The sequence below is a fragment of the Leopardus geoffroyi genome, chromosome C1, assembly GCF_018350155.1.
Source record: "Leopardus geoffroyi isolate Oge1 chromosome C1, O.geoffroyi_Oge1_pat1.0, whole genome shotgun sequence".
NCBI classification, from domain to species: Eukaryota; Metazoa; Chordata; class Mammalia; order Carnivora; family Felidae; genus Leopardus; species Leopardus geoffroyi.
The window spans coordinates 218308518-218332046 of record NC_059328.1 but is presented as its reverse complement, the minus strand read 5'-3'; the positions used below and the strand labels follow the sequence as shown (position 1 = coordinate 218332046).

At 49.8% G+C, this 23529-nt stretch overlaps 1 long non-coding RNA gene across 1 annotated transcript in view; it reads left to right on the top strand.

The window, feature by feature from the left end:
• The first annotated feature begins 820 nt into the window (after positions 1–820).
• The window catches only part of LOC123599684, a 39248-nt gene continuing 16539 nt past the window's right edge, over positions 821–23529 (top strand). Inside the window, exon 1 of the long non-coding RNA XR_006713262.1 lies at positions 821–922. This is a non-coding gene — a long non-coding RNA (uncharacterized LOC123599684). The remainder of the gene's footprint in view (positions 923–23529) is intronic.

The window sequence follows — 23529 nt, the reverse complement described above, 5'->3', positions numbered from 1 at the left end:
CTTTCTACCTATATGGGGACCTCTCTCCCTCCCTCCCTCCCTCCCTCTCTCTCTCTCTCTTTCACACACACACACACACACACACACACACACACACACACACACCCATGGAATTGATAAAGAGAGAACAAAGGTAAAACAAGCTAGGGAGTAAGGGAGGGGACAGAGGAGAGGTTCCTGTGAAGGAAGTTCAGATTTGCTCCCTTTTCTTGGTGGTCACAAACACAACGATTTATGGATCCAAGAAAACACCTGCCGCGTGCTATTCGATGTAAGTGACGGTTGGAACACAACCTCAGGTCTGGCTTGTAGGGTTCGCTTCAGATGTAAGAAATCTCAAAATGGGCCAGTCTTCTCGCTGAACAATAATACCGGACAAGCGGCCACCTGAGGCGACTCTTTTCCTGGGCTCATCTACTGTCCCCAGAAGACACTCTCTCGGGCTCTGGCCGTGGGATAGTTTCCTATCAATTAACAAGCACCCACGCAAATGTATTTAAACTTCAGAAGTCTAAGCTTAGCATTATCAGAGGCATGTAAATGAAATCCAACTTGCTAATGATTCTAAATGTCCCTTTGCATTTTTCCTATAACTATCTGTATATTCCAAAGCCTATTCTCCCCCCCGCCCCTTCTTTTCTAAAAACAGAGGGCCAGATGCGCAGAACTGCAAACATACAAAAATGCAGGTGGCACTTATGTGTTACGTATCCTCTGGGTGGATTAAGAAACGGAGCCACTTTGGAAGCCGGCGTGCGTTATTTTCCACCTGTTCAAATACTGAGGTTTTGGACGTGGGGTGCTGCTGTTAACCACAAACTGCAAAGTCCTCGCGGTCGGCCTGCTGAGTCAGCCAGCACCCTCGCCGGGGTCCATGCAGCCCACGGTGAACGCGAAGCCTCCTGACACAGCAGCTGGAGAGGTATGCGCGCGAAGAAGTGATTTTTAAAGGTGTGATTGCAAATGTAAACAGTGGCCAGGCATTTCCAAAGCGACACAGTGTTCTGGGAAGGGAGTTCTCGTTTCCTGCAGGTCTGCCTTTTTGTTTTGTTTTGCCTTTTCAATTAATGGAGAAGCAAGGGAGTTCCGGAGCTCAAAAGACTTAAGTCAGGGCTTAAAATTTAGAGAGTCTGACAGCTCTCAGGTGGCTAGTCTGGCATTTCGGGGGCTGGGAGGTGATTCTCTGACTTCTTGCCCAGAGCTCCGCTCTTTGATTTCTCGAGAGCTGCTGGAGGAGGAGGTCCGTGGGTCTCCAGGCATGAGGGGAAGGGGCTTTGGGTGCTCTAGGTGAGCCCCCTTGGGTTTATGTCCACAGAGGCTACGTGAGTCAGCTTTGTGAGTACAAGGAAACTTCCATACTCCTAACGGGAACAGTGAGGATGTCTTGCCCCGTTGGCTTTCTGACAGGCTATGGAGTCAGTCCTATGGCCAGATGCTGGTGTCATCGCTTGTACTAGGTATGTGACTCTGGGCACATTGTTTAAATGTTCTCAGTTTCCTCATCTGTAGGATGAGGGCAACATTGCCCACCTCATAAGCTTGCCATGCAAATCAGGTGCAGGGCAGTTACTGGCCCTGGGCAAGTAGCTGCTGAGAGTCATTGCTGTGTGTATTTATTATCTAAAGGAAAATCCCAACAGAGGACTGCCCTGAGGGGTTTCAATCATCCTCGGACTGGATTCGGAAGAGAAATGATGCATGTGGTGAACCGTATCCTGAGGATCGTTTGTGGGAAAACGTATCCTGGGGATCGGTTATGGGAAAACCAAGGCTCAGGGTGCACATTGAGCTTCACGTCTCCTGGACTGGATTCGTATTTAGAATTTTCTTGTGAATTACTTATTCTGTTGTGATGGATGCCATTGCCAGATGCTGCATGACACATTTACCAATAGCCACAGACAGAGGGTCTTAGTCTAGTGTGGAAAGTACCTTAATCTTGTGAGAAAGAAAGGACACATGGGTGATGGATAAAAGTGAGAGAATGACATGGAAATCCTAAGGAAGCAATGAGAAAAGGGAACATGAGAAAGGACGGAATGAGAAAGGAGCAATGAGAAAAGGACGGAAAAGCTCCCCCAGAGGACAAAACATGGTTATAGAGCCTCACACGTGATCCGAAAGGCAGGGGCCTCAGAATCTCGTTACTCCAGAGATCACTGAAAAATTATTAACAGAAATATTGCAGCCAACCAGTACAGTTAGAGGGAAAACACATTTACTGTGTTCCAAGTACAAGACTGTAAATGAGCGAGTGCTCAGGTTTGGATTGGACTCAAGTTCATTAGCTTTCAATGACCTTGGCAAACTTATAAAAATCACCATCAACTTGGAATAATTATTAAATGCCTAACTGCACAACACATTGGATTCCTGATTTAAAGAGGCTTAATTAGCGAACGAAGAGGAGTTGCCCAGGGGGAAGGTTTGGAATCTCCAGGGGGCAAAGAAGGAGCTGTGGGCAGCGGAAGGAGGCGGGGCTTTGGAACCAGGGCGAGTGTGCCTGCAGAGGATGTGGAGGCTGGATCGTGGGTCTCTCTGGAGTCTGTTTATGCTGTTTCCCCTCTTTTGTCATATTTTGTAATCCAAAAGAACAAAGAAAACATCCAGGCCAGAGACGCTTAGGAGTGTGCTCTCTCTGGGTGATCAGTGGCCTTTATTCTTCGTCCCTAGTGATGTCACTGAGTGATCATTTCTTCGGACTCTCTTAGGAAATAATCTTTAGCTGGTAGAAACTAATTCTCCTTTAGAACCAATACTAAATTCCTCTTGTGATAACCATGATGTTACCATGATGTATTTCTCATTAAACAGCGACATCCTACAAAATGGAGTTAGTTTGAGACACTGGAACGTTTTCTTACAGGAAAGTTCCATGTGTAAACAGGACTGACTCAGACAAGTGTTTTCCAAAAGCCAGTCTGAGGACTTTCAAAGGTTTTCTGTACATATTTGCAGCAGAAGGACATCTCCACTGTGACCACCCGGGGACATTTTCCTTCATTTGTTTATTCCATTTACAAATGTTTGTGTCACGCCCGCACTGAGAAGAGAGTATATAACACAGACTGAAGAATGCAGTGATTATCCTGAAGATTCTGCTCTGTGTGGCAAGCTGGGAAGGCTTCCTTGAGGATTTGAAGTCCGGATTGGGCTTGGAGAAACACACAAGGTCCCATCCTGGTGGCCACAGTAGGGATGGGTGGGCTTTTGAGGAGTGGGCCAGAAGCACAGAACTGCAAACACAGAAATGCAGGTGGCAGTTATATGTTATGTATTCTCAGTGACCTGACCTTCCCAGGGGGTGCCCATTGTTGGAGTGACAGGTGACAGGGCAGGGCGTTGAGATGGATCTGGAGGGTCGGGCAGAGGCCAGACCATGCCCCTTAAGGAGCTGTAATGGGAATGTGCAGGCCACGAAGAGCCAGGGAAGCATGTCAAGCCAAAGAGATTAGCAGTCTGGTGTTTAGAGCAATGTTGACCGGGGAACGGTACCCAGGAAAGCCGGGTTCAAGTGTGGGAAAACCAAGGGGCAGTGACTGCAATAGTTCAGGCAAGAAGGGGGTGTCGCTGGATTAAGACAGTCATGGGAGTGGCGGGGAAGGTTGAACCTGAAAGGCGTCCAGGAGGGAGAGTCCTCAGACATGGCTTCCTTTGTGAGCCCTTGGTTTCTAGATACAGAAACTCTCGCCAATCAAGATAGGGCATGAGGCAGACGGGGTTGGACATAATGTAATCTGTCTGTATTGAGATCTAGAAACCTGTGAGGCCCAGAGCAGCTGGATAAAGGCAGGGTCCTATAGCAGGAGTAGTTTGGGTCCTCAGAAGGTAGGTGGTGGTGAAGCCCTGGGACTGGGAAGAGAATATTCTCAGGAATGGGTGGTCACTCAGGAACGAATGACAGATGCAAACTGCAGTGGTTTGGGGCTTGTTCAGGCCACTCGGGTAATGCAATGTGGTGGGGACCGGGTCTCCTGGGACCTCCGGGTCCAGGTCGCCTGACTCTATCACCTGTGCTGCTTTTCCACAGTCTTGTCTCATGATGCCCCAGAGCTTACGTCACTGCTTTGGTTACTCAAAAAAGCTACATTTGCAGGACTTAATTTGTTTTCAAAATAAAAGTTTTCAAACTAATCACAGTAGACATGGCCTTTTCAGCACTCACAAACTAAAGGCATTTTCAAAGCTTATTTATTTATTTTGAAAGAGGGAGAACAAGTAGGGGAGGGGCAGAGGGAGAGGGAGAGAGAGAATCCCAAGCAGGCTCCGTGCTTCAGCGCAGAGCCCAATCTGGGCCTCGAACTCACGAACTGTGACATCGTGACCTGAGCCGAAATCAAGAATCGGAATCTTAACCAACTGGGTCACCCAGGTGCCCCCTAATGGATGCATTTTTGACTCAGGGAAAACAGTTTGTTCATTACTGTTGAAAATTTAGGCCAGAGCAGTGGATTTCAAACCTCCTCCCCAACAGCAGATAGAACGTTTCTGCAAATTTGAGTAAATGGATAACAGATAAATTTGATTAACAGAGGAAAGTGGACTATTTTGCCTGAAGGAGGGGGACGGGTCCGTATTTCTACCTATTCAGGTATCAGTCTGCCCCCTTGCTCCCTGGCAGAGAAACCCCTGGACCAAATGATGATCCTCTAGCTGGGTTTTCCAGGATTACGAAACGCTGTGGCTGGAAGTCAGAGGGAAGCACGAACCGTCGAATGCTGAGGTCTGTAAGACACATGGGCACGCACACGTGTCTTGATGCCTAGGTCTTTTTTTTAAAGTAGTCTCCATGCTCAGTGCAGAGACCAATGCGGGGCTTGAACTCACCACCCTGAGATTAAGACCTGAGCTGAGATCAAGAGTCAGATGCTTAACTGACTGAGCCACCCAGGTGCCCCCATAGGTCTTGAAAATCAAGGGTGGCTATGAATTTAACAACAGTCAAAATTGAGTTGATATTAGACATCAGTGGCTGGCCCCTTCTTTCAGATACGCTCAATCTTGTCATACTTATACAGATATGGCCAAAACGAGCCCCTAAAATCACATCCGTGTGTTACACCTCTTCCTGCCTAACTACGTATAGACTTCCCACATGTGCAATCTCTGGGTGCTCTGGGATCGAGGCTTGGAGTACCTGACTGCTCATCGATCTGAAGTCAGCTTTATTCAGAGGCCAACGCAGGGCATCAGAAGAGATAGGGAAGTCCCCGTGAATGACCGCCATGCACGTGGAGGCTGGGATTCCACAGGGATAGGCTTTGTGGTCAGTTCAAAGCAAGCAGCAGAGCGTGCGGTCCGGTGTCATTTATGTTCGCATCAGGACCATATTGCAAAGTGGATGCAGACGGTGGGAGTATTGTTGTATCGTCGCTGGAGTACCAGGAGAGTGTGGATGGAAGCACGAGGTAAGCTATCAGAGAAGAAATGGGAAAGAAGAAAATTCCCAGGTAATTGCTTGCTATTCCCACCGCGTCTTTCATTGGCTACCCACCCAGCTTCTCCTTCATGGGTCTTCTGATGATTAACAACTCGCTTTGGATATATTGAATCCCCTGCCCCAAAGATTCAAATTACAGGGCAGTTGTTCTCGATCTTCCCAAGTACAAAGATCCCCGTGAGGTTAGTAATTTGGGGACCTTGTGCAGGATGACGGTGCCGGTTGGTGAAGACTGACTGGAAAATACATATGTGAAGATAGTTACATGAGATCATGACGGGTCAGTCCCAAAGTGTGCATGGGGACATTTTCAAAAGACAGTCAAGCTTTGGTCCATGAAACTTCTTTTTTTTTTTTTTTTTTAATTTTTTAACGTTTATTTTTGATACCCAAAACACAAGGGGGGAGGAGAAGAGAGAGAGACAGACAGACAGCAAGTTGGGGAGGGGCGGAGAGAGAGGGAGACACAGAATCCAAAGCAGGCTCCAGGCTCCGAGCTGTCAGCCCAGAGCCCGACGCGGGGCTCGAACCCACGGACCGCGAGATCAAGACCTGAGCTGAAGTTGGTCGCCCAACCGACTGAGCCCCCCAGGTGCCCTGCATGAAACTCCTACTTAGTGTGCCAGTGGCATGTGGTGTGGCCCCGGCGACCACAAGACCCCTTGAAGTAAGACAGAACTCTGATGTCCCCAGGACTCTGCCACCCACACGTTGGGAACCACCGCTCCAGGAAACAAATCCTGGGATGTTTGGTTTCACAGCTAATTTCCCATGAAAGGTAGAAGCGAATCTTCTGATGTTATCCCTCCCTTCGTCTGTCACAATAACAAAATGTCCAAAGGAGCAAACACTGCCCCGAATGGCGTCTACACCATGGAGACCACTGTGGTGCAGCTAAAATGTATTACCACTGAGAATGGCAATGACACATGGGAGACTTGATCAGGCTGATGTGTTTTAAGCCTATAGCAGTTTGTCATGAACAGAAATAGTCCTCCTTGCTCTGGGCTCTGATAAGAGCCGTGGAGCCAGGATGTTGACTCATGGTTGTGTGGGGGCATTTCAGAGAGAAAATAACAAAGTAGGGGGCCGGGGGCCTGTTTCTAATGATCTGAATTGATTTAGATACAGAGCTTAAAAAAGAGGGAGGCTGAGTCAAGAAGGAGGCTGAGTCCACAAAGGCCTCCCCCGGGCACGCCAGGAAGCCGATAGAGAGGGATCCCTACGCTCCGATGTGTAGGTGGAGAGGGACTGTTTGGTTCTTTCGGGCTTTCGCTCGTTCAGCGAAGATTTAGGGGTGCGGCGGTGGGCACTTCCAGGCCCCTGCCCTGGTGGAGCCTACGTTCTAGTGAGGTGTGTGTGGGAGGGGACAGACAACGAGCAAATAAACAAGTGAACGTGTAGAAAGCTGCTCAGTGCAGTGGGGAGACGGAGAAGAGGGAGGAGAGGGTGACTTAGGGTGGTGACTTAGCACGGGGCGGTCCGAGGTGACGGTGGAGCAGAGGCCGCAGGAAGTGCAGCCAGGTGTCTCTGCAAAGGGGGAGTGTTTCAGGAAGAGGGCGTGTCATGCGCAAAGGCCCTGAGGTGGGGGCAAGGAGGCTGGCATCATAGGTGAGGATGTTAGAAGATGGGGTCAGGGGACCAAGAGGCCAGACCATGCCGAGTCTTGAAGGTCATGGTCAGGAGTGCGCTGAGGGGGCTGGGGAACCAGGGGAAGCTTTTGAGCAGAGAAGGGACACAACCCGACTGAGGTTTGCACTGCACCACCCTGGCTCCAGGAGGCGCCCCCGGCATGTGTGTGGAACTAACAGTCTGACTATCATCTCCTCCCAGATGGAGATCAGACTGCCCCTGGGTAAGGTCATAGACACAGCCCAGGCCACTCCTGTATCCTCTTTGCCCTTTCCGGATTCCGCATCTCATGGGGCCAGTCAGAACAAGAGCCCAGGGCTTGCGACGGGGCTCCGCCCTTGGAACTGAACCCATGGGCGGCACCCTGAATGTTGCACCCCAGGTCTGCACTCGGAGCGAGGCCTTTCCTCTCCATAGCTGGGATGCTCCCATTCTCCCGGGCATTTTGAAATATCTGACGAAGCCCTTGGACATTGGTTCTGGATGTCCACACCTACTTCCTGGATGCCCTCGCAGCTTTGACCTGCGAAACAGAACTTTACCTGGTAACGACTGGTTTCAAACAGCTGTGCTCCAGGCGTCCCCACCCAGCCGGGATCTCAGCTCTGCTCAGTGCCTCTCCGGGCCTCTGCCCTCCCAGGCCCGCCTCCCTACCACCCTTCTTCCCCCCTTCCCCGTCACCTTAAGCTGCCACAGGCGTATGGCCTTAAATAAGGCAGCCGGTGGCCTGGGTCCCACAGAATCGAACTGCTTTGCGCCAAAGGCCACCGTAAAACTCGCGCCATGAGAAGCAAATACAGTTGATCTCCAGAGTAAGAGCTTTTGCGATGTTTTGGAGCGCTGGGTAGTCCACATTCCAGACGTAATTTTATAAAAGGACTCACTAGACCATGCGATGCTGTGTCATCAAGCAGGCCTTTTGTAAGTTCGCTGTTGTGCTCCGGTTTGAGGCAGTAAATGCCTTCTCGTCACATTGGAGAATCACGAAGCCATCAAGCCCGGAGCCCGAGCCGCGTGGGCGCCATCCACGCGATCCGTGTGTCCTGATCACTGGTCTTGGCATGGGGAGCCCAAGGGCATCCTGCCTCTGTTGTCCCGGGGCTCCCGGTTTCCGGGGGGCAGCGGCCCAGGTACATGGAACCAGGGCTTTAAGCCGAGTGTCAACAAAGTGCCAGGATGGCTCAGAGCAGGGTGACTGACGTCCTGGAAGTGGGGGGGACGCTAGAGCCCGGAGGTGGAGCAGGGGGAGAAAGAGGAAGGGGTTGGTGACGCCGATGTTACAGGCTGCTTCCCAGTGGGCGCCGTGGCGCGGATGGCGGCCGCAGCGGAGTCCCTGCCTGCAAAACTTGCTCTTGACTTTGTTCAGAAGAGCCGCATCCTCGGGGCTTATCCATTTGAGGTCCAGAGAGTGTCCTGCAGAGCATCAGGATACGCCAGAAATTATGTCTGGAAGTTTCCGTGCGTGTGCATTTTGCCTGAGGAGGCTCCACGCTATCATGTGATTTGTAAGAAGTCCGCGTCCCTGCGAGGTCCTGAACATCTGCCGGGGGCCTGCTCCCCTCCGTGTTCTGTTTGTGACCCACTTCTGGTCAGTGGCCTCCCGTCCCTGAATCACGCTGAGATCTCTAGTGCCTCTGGGCTGTGGCCTCAAGGTCTCGTGTAAGGTCCCCGCAGCCTTTCAGCCTGGCTGGTGGCCTGGGGCACGGCTGGCGGGGCGGACGGGACCAAAGCAGGCTTGTCCCACGGCGACTCTGCCCTCCGTTTCCCTCGGATTTCCACGAGGAGGCGTCTGTGCTGAGGTTTGTGACAGAGGTAGTGAGGCCCCACGGTCAAGTGTGTTCACGTTCCGGCTGTGGCCTCGTGCACCTGCAGGAGGAGGGCGGGGGTAGGCGGCCGGAAGAGGGCCGCACCAGCTGCCAGGACCTCGGAGGAAGACAGAGGCAGTGGTGGCAACCGGGGCCAGCCGCCCAGGGCCAGGCAGCTGTGGACTTGGGCCCAGGCAGCTGCGGGGCCCCAAGCCCTGGCATCGAAGGGAGGGGTCTGGCTCTGGTTCCGCCCCGACTGCGAACCTTGGGCAAAGGCCTCACGTGTTTGCACATCTGCTCTCTTGATTGCACGTGGGGAGGTTCAGTTCCCCACAAACGAATTTGTCCCAACAGCTCCCAGGTTTATGTCCCTGAATTGGCACAGACTAGGCCTTTAGAAGATGTTAGTCGAGTTGAACTGAATAGTTTTCGGGATGGTATTTTCACCTCTGCATCATGCCCCGTGCGGCCAAAAAGGGAGCTTTAACCAACGCGGCAAGTGCCCAGTGGCAAAAACACACCCCCCCGGCCTCCTCCCAGCATCAGCTCAGCCAGAAAGTTAGCACTTGCTTTGAAGGTGTCCTGTGGGTAGTGACGTTTTCTTCCTTTCCTCTTTTACTTTTCTTCCCTTCCTTTCCATTCCCTTTTTTCTCTTCTATTCTTTTCTTATCTTTCCTTTCCTTTCTTCTTTTCATTTCTTTTCTTTCCTTTCCTTTCTTTTCTTTTCTTTTCTTTTCTTTTCATTTCTTTCCTTTCCTCTTTTCTTTCCTTTCCTTTCCTTTCCCATTTCTTTTCCTTTCTTTTTCTTTCCTTTCCTTTTTTTCCTTTCCTTTTCTTTCCTTTCTTTTCCTTTCCTTTCCTTTCCTCTTTCCTTTTCTTTCCTTTCCTTTCCTTCCCTTTTCTTTCCTTTCCTCTTTTCTTTCCTTTCCTTTCCTTTTCTTTCCTTTCCTCTTTTTTCCTTTCCTTTTCTTTCCTTTCCTTTCCTTTTCTTTCCTTTCCTCTTTCCTTTTCTTTCCTTTCATTTTCTTTCCTTTCCTTTCTTCTTTTCTTTTCATTTCTTTCCTTTCCTTTCCTTTTCTTTCCTTTCCTCTTTGCTTTCCTTTCCTTTCCTTTCCCCTTTTCTTTTCTTTTCTTTTCTTTTCCTTTCCTGCCCCTTCCTCCCTCCCTCCCTCCCTCCCTTCCTCCTTCCCTCCCTCCTTTCCTTCCTCCCTCCTTTCCTCCCTTCCGTCCTTCCTCCCTCCCTTCCTCCCTTCCTCCCTCCCTTCCTCCCTTCCTCCCTTCCTCCCTCCCTACCTTCCTTCCTTCCTTCCTCCCTTCCTTCCTCCCTCCCTCCCTTCATTCCTCCCTCCCTTCCTCCCTTCCTCCCTCCCTCCCTCTCTCCCTCCCTTCCTCCTTCCCTCCCTCCCTCCCTTCCTCCCTCCCTCCCTCTCCCCCTCCCTTCCTCCTTCCCTCCCTCCCTCCCTTCCTTCCTCCCTTCCTCCCTTCCTTCTTTCCTCCCTCCCTTCCTCCCTCCCTCCCTCCCTTCCTTCCTCCCTCCCTCCCTTCCTTCCTCCCTCCCTTCCTCCCTCCCTTCCTTCCTCCCTCCCTTCCTCCCTCCCTCCCTTCCTCCCTCCCTTCCTCCCTCCCTTCCTTCCTCCCTCCCTTCCTCCCTCCCTTTCTCCTTCCCTCCCTCCCTTCCTCCCTCCCTCCCTCCTTCCCTTCCTCCCTTCCTTCCTTCCTTCCTTCCTCCCTCCTTTCCTTCTTTCCTTCCTTCCTTCCTTCCTTCCTCCCTTCCTTCCTTCCTCCCTCCCTCCCTTCCTCCTTCCCTTCCTCCCTCCCTCCCTCCTTCCCTTCCTTCCTCCCTTCCTTCCTTCCTCCCTCCCTCCCTCCCTTCCTCCCTCCCTTCCTCCCTCCCTCCCTCCTTCCCTTCCTCCCTTCCTTCCTTCCTTCCTCCCTCCTTTCCTTCTTTCCTTCCTTCCTTCCTTCCTCCCTTCCTTCCTTCCTCCCTCCCTCCCTCCCTTCCTCTCTCCCTTCCTCCCTTCCTCCCTCCCTCCCTCCCTTCCTCCTTCCCTTCCTTCCTTCCTTCCTTCCTTCCTTCCTTCCTTCCTTCCATGCTGGGTGACAGTACTTCTGGGAACCAAGACCCAGCCCGCTCCCACTGGGGCCCACCTGTGACGGTCCCATCCTTCAACGCACCCTCCCCTCTGCTGCCTCCAGGAATACCCTCCCTCCCTGACTTCCTTTTTTCCGAGTTAAACAGCTGAGACTTCTCTGCTCTTCCTTCTTCCTTCGGGCACGGGACGATACACTGGCTGCAGTCAGCACAGCCCCCATGTCTGGCCTCAGCTTCCACCCTGGCCCCCGGGAGCCCCTCCTCTCTGTCCTGTCAGCTTTTCCCATCACTGCCGCCTCCCTTCCACCCATACGTATGCTCTGTGGTTTCCTGTATTGCACACACCATACAGCCCAAGCAGTAGGGAGCCTGTCGTGGGCCCCGCGTAGCATTGGGTCGCTGCCTATCTCCTGTCCTTCCTTTCCACTTACTCGATATGTATAAAGTGCCAGAGAAGATGATAGAGGCCAGGTATCAACATCGTCATCACCGTTATTTTTATGGCAAATTTTCTGAAAGGTTTCTCCCATTTCATTGCCTCCACCCCACCCCCGCCCCTTCCCAATAGCCCCTCGGGTCACAGAAGCCACAGAAGCTTTGATTCTTTCGCATCCTGAAAGTATGCTGACCCTTCCTCTGCAGACCCCACCCAGGAATTTTCGAGGCTCCTTTTCTCCTCCCTGACCTTTAACCTTGGGGTCCCTTGGGGCTCAATCCTCTGGTCCCTCCCCTTTTCTGTCCTCCCCATCCCTTGGGGCGGGGGGGCCTCATACAGCCTCCTGGCTGTGAATGCACCTGAACCCTGACCGCCGGCCAAGGCGTTTCTCCGGCCCTGGTCCCTCCCTTGAGCTCGAGACCTGTGCCTCCAAGCATCTCCTCCGCATCTCCTCCTGGATGTCTGGGGGCTTCGGAAGGTCTCCACGTCCGAATCTGAGCTCCTGAATTTCCCACCAAATGTGTTCTTCCAGCTTTTCCTCAATTTCAGTAAATTCTCCTAGTTTCCCCCCAAAATGTTGGGAGTGTGGGAGGCATTTTTAATCCTCTCTTTTTCTTCTCCCCACCCCACCGCTGCCACCAGCCTGGTCTGAGACCCTTCTGCTCCCCTGGACTCCAGCCAGAGCCTTGTAACCCATCTCTTGACTCTGGACTGGCTTCACCACTCCTCCCTTAGCACCCCTGCAGCCTTTTGTCCGCCTTGGCAATAAAACAGCCTCTTACAAGTCAGACCATGTTTCTGATCAGTCCTCTGTGCAAACTCCCCAGTGGCCATCAGCTCACTCTGTCAAGGCCCGAGTCCTCATTATTATGCCCAGGGTCCTGTGATCCCATCTCTCTCCTTCCAGTCTCCCCCTTTCTCTCTCCACTCGAGCCACACTGCGCCCCGAATGTGCCAGCACATCCCTACGTTGCTCTGTGCACTTCTGTTCCTTCTGCCTGTGGTGCTGTTCCCTCTGGTGCCTGTAAGCCAGCCTCCCTGACTTAGACTTAGGTTTGCACTCACATGGTCCCCTCTCAGTGTCCCATGTCTGGTCACCAGGATGAGCACTCCAGTGCCCCCTTCCCAACACTGCCCATACCCTTCTTTTCTCCGCTTTATATATATTTTTTCTCACTAACACTTAATAGCTAACATTATGCGTTTTTCATAATTTATCTTGTGTATTGTTGGTCTCTCCAACTTCTTCCTGGGTTAGAAACTTCCCGGGGAGGGTTTTTTTGTTTTTTGTTTTTGTTTTTTTGCTGGAAACAGGAACTGATGATTGGCCTGCACTTGGCTCTCAGTACGTATTTGTAGAAGGAGCTATGCCCTTGGCCCCCAGGTGAGCCAGGTGGGTGGGAGCAGGCTGGGGGAGGGGCTCAGTGCTGGGCTGGGAGAGGCCAGGAAGACAGCCTGGAGGGCAGCCCGGCATCTTGCATGCCCCCCCCCCCGCTGTGCCCCGTATCTGTACGCGGAGCCCATGATGCCAGCCGTCGCGGGCAGTGTCTCCCTTGTTCCTTGCTGGCCGCTGTGTCTGCTCCATGATGACTCCCAGGTCTCTCCCTTCCCCTCCGTTCTTACTGCCGGCGCCTCACGTCTGTGCCCCGCATCTCAATTACAACAAATAACCTATTCAGAATGTAAAGGAAATCAAAGCACTCCTGGAAAGTGCAAAGGAAAAGTTCCCATTCCCCATAGTCCCAAACATAACCATTAGCACTGAGACGTCTGTCCCCCAGGTTCTACTCCTTGCTCATCTTAACGAGACAGTGTGACTGGTTTGGAGCTGCGGTCTGGTCCAGGTGGCCCGTGGAGCTGGGCGACTCTCCACTTTGCACAGTCCTTGCTGGGTTCCAGGTGGGTACGTCCAACCGCAGGGCTGGGAAAAGTTGGGGGACCCTGGAGCCAAGCACAGTCTCGTCCCTTATCGTCAGGAGGCCCCAGGGTTCAGTGGGATGGGGGAGCCCGGCCCAGTGGGAGCCTGACCACACACATGTGTCTGACCTGGGGACGGGTGCGGGGCGGGGATGGAAACCACACCATAGACAGGAACAGAGTGGCCCCTAGAGTCACTACAAGTGAGTTTGAAGGCTGGTGGGGCAAGTGTGAGGATGCAGTGGTGTTTTCGGGTCTGGTCTGAGGGCACACTGGAACCTTCGCTGACCCAGTTCCCCCCTTCCTTGAGGGAAAAGGCAAAACTGAAAGAAAAGGGGTCGGTTGGATCTCTGAGTCTCAACATCTTCTCCCAGAGGAATTCCTCTGCGGGGGGTGGGGCGGGAATCAAACAACACATGCATTTTCTTAATGAATAGAAAGAAAGGTGAGAACCGTGGTCTGCAGCAGGTACAGGACAGAGTCACCTGCCGGGAGCAGCAGAAAGTCGAGGGCAGATGCTTGCATTCTGGCCACAGCCAGGGCTGGCCCAGAAGGCGGTGCAGAGGGCCAACCCAGTGCAAGATGGCCTCCAGTCACAGGGGGCGGGTCTGCTCTGCACATGGGGCCCCCAGTGGACCAATGGCCCAATGGACCCCGACATGAACAGCCAACATGACCGTGTCAACAGACAGACAGCACACATAGATTCCCCCCCAACTCCCAAAGAATCATACTCAATATTCTGTTGTACAAAATGAATCTTTCCCATTTAAAAATATGTCCAGATTATTTTCTGGACAATAAACATGTACAACTTAATTTGAATTAAAAAGAGAAGATGATCACGTGACCTGTGTCATTTGGTACCTCATAGGTCCTTCCTTGCCCTAAGGTTTTATGACCCATTATGCCAGCTACATGCTGGCAATGTAAAGTACTCCATGAAATCACCACCTTATTGAGCCATCAAATATGTCAAAGGAAATTTAGGACGAGTGGCAGGAAAATCTTATGGGAACATAAAATTATTTCCCAAGGAAGTTGTTAAAAATCCATTATATGAGCCATTTATAAACATGCTATTTATCAACATCTTATGAAAAGATATAACACAACACATCATCAACAAAATTCCTATATTAGCAAGATGGACCAGATGCCTTAATAAGACTTTTTCTCGTGTCTACTGATGATTTAAATTATAGCATTGTAATTTTTTATAGCTTAAAGAATGTTATTTTCTTGCAATATGAAATATAACACCAAAATTAAACAGTTGCTTTTAGGAATGAACTCAGAAAGCTATTTTAGTTGTCTGCTGTAGCCTTCCATTGGTAAATCAGTGCAAGATAAAACGTCTGTGTGATTTCGAATGAATATAATTTTTTAAAAGTCAGATTCGTTACGTGACTATGTCCTTAGAAGACATAAAATTGATTTATTAGTGATTAAGATGATGTGTTAATATTAACATGGTTATTAGTACATATTAATTAAGATTACCCAAGGGCAGGTCTTGCCAGGGAGGAGAGGCATGATGGGGAGGGGCCCTGGTTGGAGAAGATCGCGGGAAAGGGTGAGGCAGGGGGTGAGGATCAAGGGGCAGGTCCAGGCTGAGATTGTGAGGGAGAGCATCTGAGGACATTTCACACGCAAAAGATTGGTGACAACACTACCCCATGACCCATTGAGCTACATCAAATGCTATCGCTGAAAGACAGTTAGCAGAGATCTTTTAAAATCGATCATGAGGACCCTGACACGGAGGAGAAATTAACTGGGGAAAATGCTCATTAATAAGAGCTACCTTCATATATGCTTGAGTGATATCCTTTTCTGTGCTTCAGGCATAAAGAGTCGCATGTGCTTCTAGACATCAAAGTCTGGGAAAAAATGGTGCCCGGAGCCAGCAAGATATCAACTACCAAGTTCCTAATTTGCAGAACAACCTTAAAAGAGCAGAGAAAATTCCGTAGCAATGTTTGAAGTGACCACCATAAAGTTCTTCAAGCTATGGAAAATACCGGATCAAATATTTACAGTACCGAAGGCCGCACATGCAATGGAAAATAACCTCCAAATTAAGAACATCTGGGGGGAAATCTCAGAGCCAAGTAATGAAAACAGCAATAAAAATGCAGAGGACATTTGTGAGGAAGGCTAATGAAGAAGGAAGCTTTTTTTTTTTTTTTTTTAAGTAATGAGGTTACCTTCCTGCGGTGAGCTTGAGGGAAATGATTTGATTCTGTCTGACTGAGTTTACAACCTGCCAAATGAAAATATTGCTACCTCCCATTTCATGAAATGGAATAATTACTGATGTATAGAACTTATAGATGCCCTTAGACTTCAAAACACTAGAGAATTAAAACACACACGCACGCACACATACACACACGTGCACACACACACACACACACACACACAAAATTTATGATCAATCATCAGAAGAGCGTTTTTCTGGATTCTAGGGAGACAAGAAAGGAAGGCTGAATTTAGAGAAGGGGAAAAATGGTGGTTTCAGCTGCATTCCAATCCTGGTCCCATGTGTTACTAATTGTTGATTTAGGCAAGTTATCTAGACCTCTTCCAGCCTCAGTTTGCACGTCTTTAAATGGGGCTCTCACAAAGGGTAACTGAGATAGTATAGACAAAGCACGAAGCCTTGCACCCGATACAGATTCCCCGATACCTGGGCTTACCACCCCTGGTACCATTGCACGTTTATTTAAGAAAGCAACGTGTCCAGAGGAGTCTAAGAATCCACCAAACAATAGTGGCCGCTGAAAACTATTTCTAAATTCTCGAGGGTTTAAATTGCCTTGGAAGCATTTTGCATGATGAGCCCCATAAAAGAATGGGGCAAGGTATTTTGCTTCCTTAAATGACAACAGTTGCATGATTACACAGGAGGGGCCCTCGAACACATTCAGAGGGCCTCATGTCAAAGGTATTGTGGAGGAAAACATTGGCAAAAATCCAGTGGAAATGAACAAGGCTTCTCCCCTCCCAATTTCCCTCCACTCTGATGTTTATAATAGGACATCACGCAAGGGTAGACTCTCACAACGGCCACCTACATTAATACAAATGGTTTTGAAGTCCTGAATGTTCTTAGATGGATATTATTTATACCATGCATAGTACATCCATTTAGTATTTCCACCTTGAGAGCCTCCCGTTAGTCAGGCCCTGAGAAAACTTTGAAGTTAGGAAAGTTACAGACTTCAAAAGATTGCTATTGGTTGACAGGACAGGAGTCCAGTCGGGAACCAGACAGGGACAGAAGAATCTCATGATATTCAAATCATAATTATGGCCCATTGGATGTCTGCCTGCTGTTTAGAGACTGAATAGCAAATTGCAAAGAATTCCTAATCTTAAGGCACGGTCTCACTGCCCATTAGGGTACCCTGAGCAGTTAACAATAGCAGTGAAAGCCCATAAGAAAAAGAGATGTTCAAACTTGGTGTGGGTTAAACAAAGTAGCTTAGTTACTGGTATTGCAAATGACACCGGTGGCTGAAAAAATTCTTTTTTTCTTCCTATGTATATATGTATGATGTATGCATGCATCTATGAATGTGTGAGTGATGTATGTATGTATGTATGATGTATGTATGTATGCATCTATCCATCTGATGCCTCTCAAAACTATTAAAGCAGGGGTGCCTGGGTGGCTCAGTCGGTTGACTGTCCGACTCTTAGTTTCAGCTCAGGTCATGATCTCACTGTTCGTGAGTTCGAGCCCCATGTTGGGCTCTGTGCTGGGAGTGTGGGGCCTGCTTGGAATTCTGTCTGTCTCTCTCTCTCTCCTTGTCCTTTCTCTGCTCGTGTTCTCTCCCCCTCTCTCAAAATAAATAAATAAACTTAACCTATTAAGGCATTGAATAAGATACGTGTCAGAACATGCCTGTTCAAGTGGCTGACACAAAGCTAATGATTAATAAAAACTCTTTTTTCCCCTTCCTCTCTTCCCAGAAAACCAAACAAGGGTCCCAATAGCATCCTTTTGCCTCTGATTTGGACACTGTTGGGATTGCTCTCTCGGTTATATTGACAGTGAGAGAAGTCCCCATTTCCTTTCTACAATGTTGGTAACACGGGGGAAGATGGCTCTGGGTGCAGGCATTCACGGACTTATGACCAAGCCCTAGAGGAGGAGGCATATCCATGACCAAGGTCCCTGAGTTATCAGTGGTTGTCTGTCCCTTCTGGAATCCCTTTGATTCTGAGTCCTGGGCCCCAGAATGGCTGGTCACAATCTAGGACAGAGATGGGACAGTAAATAGATTGCCCCTCATGGGCCTGGGGATGTAAGCCTGTGTTGTGGAGGACTGCAAAGCTCAGTGGGAAAGAGAGCTATGATTAATTAGTGATGTCTGCCACTAGGTGATCAATTAGTGATGTCTGCCATTGGGTGGTCAATTAGTGATGTCTGCCACTGGCTCAGGATAAAGGAGGAGAGCACACACTGGCTTGTTAGAACTCCCATCCATAGTGCAAGACCCAGCTCAAATACGATCTTCACAAATATTTCTCAAGGTTTAGAATTAAGGCAGTATATGAACTCAGAGATGATGGGATTGTCCTTATCATTCTTTGTGTACTTTAGGCAATTAATTACACGGCCATGTGTTATAATTGTTCCTTTTCTTTTCATCACTGCCAGGTCATAAGGAAGCACTTCTTCCAAATCAGCTTTATGCATCCATGATCCTCCTCTCCTTCCTCTCCCACTCCCAAGTCCTAATGCATGCACTCAGGCTTTCTTCTGGTGACTCATGCAAAGAATGTTTGCTGACCATCCAACTTGCACAGGCCTCGTGCTAATGACCCAAAGCAATAAGACACAGTGGAAGGCAGGGCCCAGCTCAGTGGGGCTCATGGCTTTACGTAAGGTACACAGGTGCTTGGGTGCTCTGCAGGTGAATCTGTGTGCTGGACTCACTGCATGCTGATTGCAAGCATCCCGAGGCTTGGCAGGTGGTGACCCAGGAAAGGACGGTGACTGAGGCCGAGTTAGCATTAGGGGCCGGTGAGAGGGGCCGGCAGTGGGTGTGGCACAAGGTATTCAGTGGCAGCCTCATCAGAGGGGGCACCTGAGAGCTAGAGTCAGAGCCAGGGGACAGCAGGAGGTGGAGGCCAGAGCTGGAAGGCAGGGAGCCCGGGGAATCCCAGTGGCCAGGTTCTAGCAGATGTGGTGTACTTTCTCAACGCAGTGCTTTCTGGAGGAAGCTTTAAAGCTGCTGCAGGTGCCCAACTGCTCAAAGGGCAGCCACAGAAGGGAAAATCTGCCTGCCTTGGAGCTACTGACTGATGGCTCCTCTCGTTGGATTCTTCTCCCACCGAACCCCTGCACTCTTGTGAGAATTAGATATTTTGTGTTCACCTCCTTTCAGAGAAAAATTATAAGAATAAACCCAGGCTGTTTTGCATCCACTGGGGTCATATTTGAACTTGTAACTTCTTAAGTGGTCCTGGCCAGGCCACTTGATAGAAGCACGTAGTCCTTCCCTGGAACAGGGCTAAGTGTTTGTAAGATGCCATTCTCTGCCCACGGAAGGTTAGTGGTTGTAAAGAAGGCAAAACCAACACAAAGCAGTCCTTCCACTAACATTTAGCTTGCTCTCTTTGTAACATTGGCACCGAGTGGTCTTGTCTTAACGGTGAAGGGTGTAAAAGTCTGAACAGCGGAGGAGATGTTTATTGCAGAGATGCCCTCCCGTGAACCAGAGCTTGAGTTAAACATGGTTTCCCTTCTTTTATTTTTTAAATTTTTAAAAAATATTTATTTATTTTTGAGACAGAGAAAGAGCATGAATGGGGGAGGGTCAGAGAGAGGGAGACACAGAATCTGAAGCAGGCTCCAGGCTCCGAGCTGTCAGCACAGAGCCCGACGTGAGGCTCGAACCCACAGACCGTGAGATCATGACCTGAGCGAAAGTCGGACGCTCAACCGACTGAGCCCCCCAGGTGCCCCAAACATGGTTTCCCTTCTGCACATCAGTCTGTGGCTTCAGTTCTGAGAACTCCCTCAGTTCTGGCAGTCCAGTAAGTCAAGAGTCTGAGTCCGTGAAAACCTCCTCTTTCTCGTCCACTCAGTTGGCTAAAAAGGAAGTCCCCTCTGGGGCGCCTGGGTGGCTCAGTCGGTTGAGCGTCCGACTTTGGCTCAGGTCGTTGTCTCGCGGTTCATGAGTTCAAGCCCCAAGTCGGGCTCTGTGCTGACAGCTTGGAGTCTGGAGCCTGCTTCGGATTCTGTGTCTCCCTCTCTCTCTGCCCTTCCCCTGCTTGCGCTCTGTCTCTCTCTGTCTCTCAAAAATAAAGGTTAAAAAAATTTTTTTAAAAAGGAGGTCCTCTCTGGTCGAGGGTGGTGGATTGCTGTTTGTTTGTGTTGTGGAGTTGCTTTTGTGTGGGGCTTCTTAGGGCAGGCCACTCTATGCCCCAGATGCCCCAGCTCATTACATCACTCTTAGCCTTGAGAACAGCTCAAAACGTCTGTGCTCCTGCAGACGGTGGGGTGGGACAGAAATCCCACCTGGGAGAAATCCAGCAGGATTCAGGGTCCTTGGGGTTCCCACCTGCTGCCTCAGATTCTTTACCTGTCAGGTCCTCTCAGGGTGGAGCAGACACAGGACATGATGCAATGACCCGGTGGCACCAGGGGTGAAGGCCGGGAGATGCCCCAAGACCAGGTGTTGTCAGGAACAGCCACTCCGCCATGGCGATACCACTTTCATGGCAGCATCCCACCCCGAACCTTCACTGCTCTCTGGTGTCAGAGGGACAAAACGGAAAGGTCACAGTCCTCGTTGCAAAGGGGTTGGGCCTTACCTATTCAGCCCGTCTAGCCTTCTGTAGTGGGCACATAATGGTCCTGGCCACCTCTGCCTCCAAAGGGCTTTAAGTGGCCTTCCTGGCTCTGTCCTGTGAACATTTCCACCTATGACCCAGCCTCTGTCATACACTGTGTCTCCCCCTTCCGACCACCCTGCACACACTTTTTCCCCACGTCCCTAAGTCACTAGAGCATCACGTGTGGGTCAGTTCTCTGTATTCCGTGAACGGCCCTGGGGCATCACATGGTCTAGCTGTCCCATGTAGCAGGCAAGAAGACTGAGGCCCACGAGATGAAAGCAGAACATCCATTCAGGTGGAACCCAGAGTCCCCACTCTGCTTCTTCTACTACATGGTACTGCCCTGCATTTGGGTCTCATCAACTCCCGTTCCTTTTCTCCCACCAGAGAACTTGGGGCATTTGATTTCTCCAGGCAGGTCATGGCCCCTTGAGAATAACTATGTCTTGTAATTTCCTCTGTCACATTCAGCAGAGCCTACAAAGGGAGATCCCCTAAGCACTGGTTGAAACGGGTGCATACAAAAAACCCAATAACCTTGACGACGGACCCTGTGGTGCCCAGAAGGGTGGCTGTGGAATTACTGGCACCAGAGAGCAGATCGAGCCCCGTCACAGACCAATAGGGCAGGACGTGGAGGGAGCTGGGCCCCTGGGGCCCAGCATGCTGACGTCACACAGTTATCTGGTGGCAAAACTGGAATCGGGGCAGATGTAGTTATGACGTCCATACCTCCCTGCTTTCCTGGAAAACGGCTGAATGAACAGGGCAGTGGGGGGGAGGGAAAGCGGAAGGAGGAGAAGAGGCTATTGGGACACTACATGGGGTGACGGTCCTACCGCTCCACACTGTTTTGTTACAGCAGGACAGCGCCTCCCTGGCCAAGCGGGCTGGGGAGGTCCCAGACCTGGCTCTCCCTTCTTTTCCCACACAGATACATTTTGGCTATCTGGTTTATCCTTCTTGGCACATAGTCTCTGCTTAAGATGTTCTTTCTCCCCTCTTTGTTCATATTATCCCATCAGATCCCTCCTGTCCCCGGAACTCTCTTGTTCATTATGGAAAACCCCAGCCTGACCACGGAAAGTACCGGAAAGTACTGGAAGGAGAGGAGTCCTTGAAGACCCATCACTCTGTTTCCCCCAAAGCTGCTCTTTCTTCTGTCTCTGTCTTCTGTGTCTGTCAACAGTTTGTTAAACCAAACATCACAGCTCAGGAACCAACCGTTTGCAGGGAGACTAATTAGTTTGTGTGCCTCGCGTGGCATTCATGGGGGCCGTTGGGTTGAAGTGGCAGGTCGGGCTGTTTGACCATCAGTCATTTACTCACATTTAATCGGGTAACTCAGGGGTGAGTTTTATCTTTCACCTTGTGGCTGGCGGGGCATCATGTAGGCAAGTCCTGGTCAACTTTTTTCAGAAGGATCATCCAAGACCATCCTGAATCAAAGCAATGGTTCACCCTTCGGAAAGCCAAGCCGATCTTTGTGACATTCCGGGAATATGAGGTCTAGCGGCCGGTTTTAGTGCTGAGTTTTAGTGTCATCATGGGAAATCACCAGCTCGTCGGAGGAGGCAAACTGACTATAAGTGAGACATTATTAGCATACTCAGATAATGGCATCATTATAAAGCAATACTGTGACTAATTTGCAAACTTGTGCAGGAAAGGTCCTTCGATGTGGTTCTGAAATTACCAGCTTTCCAGTACAACCTCCCCCATTTGCACATGGGTCGGCTTCAGAGCCCCCCGCTTCACTCTGTGGCTTCTGGGAAACAAGTCTTTCCGACACAAACTGGTGATGGCTTCTGACCCTGCTATAGCTTCCAGATATTGTGATTCCACAGGATTTTTGTCTCCCATCTCAAATATTCCCTTTTGGTCAGGGCAAAACCAGCCAGGCTGTGAAGTAGGAGTTCAATGAAAGGCAGCCACGTGCCCAGCACGGCACGTCAGACCACAAACCCGGTTACACTGGAGATGCTCACAGATTCGCTTGGAGCGTGGCCCCTTTGTCTTCGGATCAGCCTCTGACTCGAGGTGTCCCTAGCGGAATTTTCCCCAAGATGTAGATGATTAATCAAGGCTCCCAGGATCACAATGACCCATTGTCCCTGGAGGCATTCCTTCTGCCACATCTGACCCTTTCCTCTTGGGGTGAGTGTGCATTTTCCCAAACTCCTAATGGACAAAAACTCAAGAACAATGGCCCTGCGTGTAGCTTAACATTTGCACGAAGGAACAGAGGGTTTTTGTTGCTGGAGGTAGGGGAAAAGGGCATGAATTAACTTGATCTTTATATTCTCACGAAAAACATACACATATTTTGGAGAGAACAGCAGTCTACTCGATGCTTTATTTTTTAAAAGGTATATTGCACAAGACCCCACCAGGATAATAGTAAAGGAATTAGACTAAAAGGCTCAAGGACAATCCCACCACTCTGACAAATTTGACAAATTTTCTGTTTCTCTCTCTCCCTTATCCACACAAAATGTGTTACCCGGTTGTCATTAAATCTCCCTTTGCTTTTAAAAGCATTACATTGTGATGGAGATATCTCTTTTAGATAGTTATGTACCATTATTAAAGATTCAAAATATCATTAATTTCCTTCAAGCTCTATTATGTTTATCATCGATCAGTGTGTCAGCACATTAATCACTTCTGCGGTTGCCTCAGGACTGTTGCTTAACTATCTACTTTTAATAGAAATCTGACCACTGTGGCCTTTCTTTGCATCAACAAAGACATACCATTTCGTGAGCTACTGATCCCTTGAAACAAGTGAAGGCTTTTAATGGTCCCCTACATGGTTGAGACTTTTTTTTTTTTTTTGAGATAATGAGAATCAAAGGCCAGAGGAGTTTGTGGAAACGGGGAGAAACGTCCCTATTCTCCCACAGCCCCTGGGTACAGAGCAATGGTGGACACAGAAACGACAGCAACTCTGACCAAGAAAAGCTTCTCTGAGTCCCTGCGTCCCTGTGCTTGGCTGACTGCTGGCCGGGCAGCCAAGGTGAGACAATCAGCCCAGGGTGCAATGAGTTGGAGGCTTGGGTCCTCGCTTTTTCTTTCTGGCTGCTTCTTTCTTTCTTTCTTTCTTTCTTTCTTTCTTTCTTTTTTTCTTTTTTTAATGTTTTATTATTATTATTATTGTTATATTTTTGAGAGAGACAGAGAGAGCAGAGGAGGGACAGAGAGAGAGAGAGAGAGAGAGAGAGAGAGAGAGAATCCTAAGCAGGCTCCATGCTGTCAGTGCAGAGCCCCATGCGGGGCTCAAACTCATAAACCATGAGACCATAACCTGAGCTGACATCAAGAGTCAGATACTTAACCGACCGAGCCA